This window comes from Rhyacophila brunnea, unplaced genomic scaffold, assembly GCF_057557595.1.
Source record: "Rhyacophila brunnea isolate RB1 unplaced genomic scaffold, BYU_Rbru_1.0 scaffold_133, whole genome shotgun sequence".
NCBI classification, from domain to species: Eukaryota; Metazoa; Arthropoda; class Insecta; order Trichoptera; family Rhyacophilidae; genus Rhyacophila; species Rhyacophila brunnea.
This window is the reverse complement of record NW_028232789.1, coordinates 841,479-845,074: the sequence shown is the minus strand read 5'-3', so window position 1 is coordinate 845,074 and position 3,596 is coordinate 841,479.

Below are 3,596 nucleotides of genomic sequence, written 5' to 3'. Positions count from 1 at the left end.
TACAAATTATTAAAATCGAATAATCTATTTGTTAAATTTTTCTAATTTTATTGACAGAAATGTCTTCAAAAGGGTGTAAAAGATAACAAAAATTATTATTTTTTCTATCATAAATTTTTAATGAACTCTGAAATTTTTATTTTTATCTCTATTTTATTAAAATGATACCAATGTATTTATAATACTCTATAAACAGGTATCGAATATTTTTTCAATCTACAATCCTGTTAAAACGATAGTCTAACAACTTTCAGAGGAAATAATCGTAATTAAAAATTCTCTAATTATTGTTTTCAGAGGTGTTTTTTGTTGAGAATTTATAATAAATCACCTTGTTCTAATTTACGAGACGTCTAGTTGTGGGATTTTATAGCTAAACACGGGTTCTATTTCCTTGCACACTCTATAATTCGAAACTTATTTAGCAACATTACCTAAAAAAAGCGGTTAAGGACATAAAAAATGCGATATTACGGCTTTTTTCTGTGGCATTCTTCGAACTGTGTCAACTGGATTGAAAAGTTTTCTACATTATTATTCAAGGCAGGGCTTAATAGAGAATGGAATTTTAGTTTATTATCAAGGAATAAAAATTAGATAAGAATTGCATAATAATTATGTTCAGCAACATCGTATGAAAGATCTTATAAAGGGTATATAAGTTTAAAAATTATTTAGTAAGCTATGCTGGAAATTTCTGTTGCTTAAAAGGCGGTTCCTATTGAATAGTTGAGAAATTTAAAAAGTAGAAGATAGAAATATAAATAAATCGTCAATTTATATAAAGTTTTCTAATTAAAGGCTATAATTTTTTGGTGTTTATGCACGATTGTCATTCCATAATGAATCAATTTATTCGGTTCACGAAAATAAATCTAAGTTGAGGCATACTTTTCGCGTAAATTTTCTAAATACGTATGTAGTATTTAACCTGTCTGTTATATATATAATCGATGTAGATTAGGACATATTTGCAGATAAAAACATTTTTAATCTATTTTAATTGAGTAAATATTGATTATTTGCGCTAATAAAATGTATTTTACTTTGTTTACCATTCTTATACTACTAGATGAATTATTTTTATGTGTATTTACCATAATAATTTTTACTCAAATGGATATATGTTGCAACGAGAATATTTTTTTTCATAAAATCAGAACCATATGAAATAAAGGTAATGGGGTTTCTTTTCCATATATTATACCCAAATTAGTAATTAAATTTGAAAGATACAATAAAAAATGCAGAACCTATAATTATCAGCATCAAAGTAAAAAATTTATGGTATTTACATTTATTGTTTATTTTTTAAACAGGAATTTAGATAAGATTTTTCTGTGCAAATAAGCTTTTTTTCTGTATATTTTAAGTTAATATGTGGTTTAAATTAATTTTATAACGTTAATTAGTGGTTTATAAGCATATTTAAATCATAATTCAAATACTTCTATAAGTCTATAAAACGATATTATAATTAGTATATATTCATATCCATTATACAGTTTTCTGTAGGAATCAGATTGGATGATCAATAAATTTTTTACAAAAGAAATAAGTAATTTTAGTCATAATTAACGAAATTTGACAAGCAAATCGCTCTTTTAAAATTTTAAATTCAACTTTTGATATAATAAATCACAGATTCAGCTTTTGATCTGCAGAAAAATAAATTAAATTTTTTTTATATTTATGGGTATTTATTGCTTTTCATGCCTTTGAAGTCAATATTCTAATTTTTTTATAGTTATTTATTAATAGAAAAAAATACCTACATTTTTTCATTTAAATATATGTCAATTGTATTTCATATACTAACAATAATAATATTCATGGCTTTTTTATATATAGAAGTATGTGAAATGGAAGATGAAAAATAAAAAATAAAATTTTAGGTTTTTCCTATTTAAACATCGAAAGACTTTCTTCAGCCTTGTAAAAATAATTTAAAATCACATATTTGATAATATAATGTTTTTCTCTGTGATTAAGGAGACTGGAGATTAATTTACGCTTCGTTTTCGGAAATATTAATTTGGAATACAAAAAAAATTACTTACAGCTTAGTAAATCATTATTATATTTTGTCGATGCTTGTTAGATTCATTTCCGATATGGGGGTAATTACATATTAGTATTTATATAGATGGATTTAAATACGATAATTTTTAAATATTTCCATTATTCGATCTATAATATTTTTATAATGCATTAAAATACATATTACTAAAAAGATATAAAAGTTGTTTGTAGTAGAAAAAAATGTTCAAGACTATTAAATGCTAAATTTATTTACCTTGAAAAAATTTGACTTGAAATAGCTCCAAATATTAATTCGATAATATTCTTAAATATATTTTTACAAAACCTCATTATATACAAAACTCTGCATATCTAAAGTATAAATTATATGTTTTCTATAATTTATCTAATCCTTTATTTACAGCATCTATATGGGGAATTGCATTGCATAGTTCAATAGGATTTTAAGTTTTAACTTTTAACAATTAAAAAACCAAAACACTTAATGGACCAAGAATAATCACACTATTTCGGAAAGAACCAGCTTATTTTAATCCAAAAAAATTCACAAAAAAAAGGTTTCAGTGTCAGTTTTAAGGCTATAAAAAACAATTCTTGAACCACTATGACTGTTATTATAAGCTCACGAAAACATTTTTATGTGTAATTTTTATTTAATTATAGACAATAATTTCTTCTTCTTGAGTAGATTTCTATAAACGGCGAATTAAATTCAATATAAATCTAAGAACTTGAGGTTTATCAATAAATGTTCTTTTTTGTCAATTTATGTTTAAAAACATGTAATTATGTTCTTTGTGCAGCCTTTATATGATATCTTTTTATAGTTGTATCTTGAACACAAAATATATTCACCAAGACTAAACGTATTTTTTGGTAACTTAGGAATTAAATTAACGTATTACCATAAAAACTGGTTCAAGAATAGTTTATATAAGGTCTGAAACTTATAACGGCTTTTAATATATATTTTCTTGCAAAAACATTTTTTATTATTGTGCTAGGGATTGAAGTGGTTATTTAATGGATGAAAATGAAAAATAAAATCGTAGAATTAAAATTTTATTATTTTTATAGGACATCAAGAATTTCTAGAAATAAAGATTTCGAAGATATAGATACCAATAACATAATACTATTCGGCTAAATATAAAAATAACCATTTTAAAAGATAATTTGTTATGTTATACAAAACGTGTTCAGCCTTGGTACTTTTTCTGAAAGTTAAATTTTATAGTTACCTCACTGGGCCTAGCTTTACAAAAAATTTGAGATGAAATATTAATTAATAAATTTTTTATGATCTAAAATTATCATGTACTGTATTTAAATAAAGACAAAGAATATATATAAAATTTTTTTATCCGTAAGAATAAAATAAACCAAGGATAAAAATATACTCAACATAAATAAAATAATATTTCTCTTTAAAAAGGTTTTTTTGATGAAAATATACTGCAATCAAAAAAAAATGATATTTCAACTAAATATGCAACCTTTTCTTCTCTAATTTCAGAGATTCAGAATAAATTTTTAGTTGTGATTACGAATTT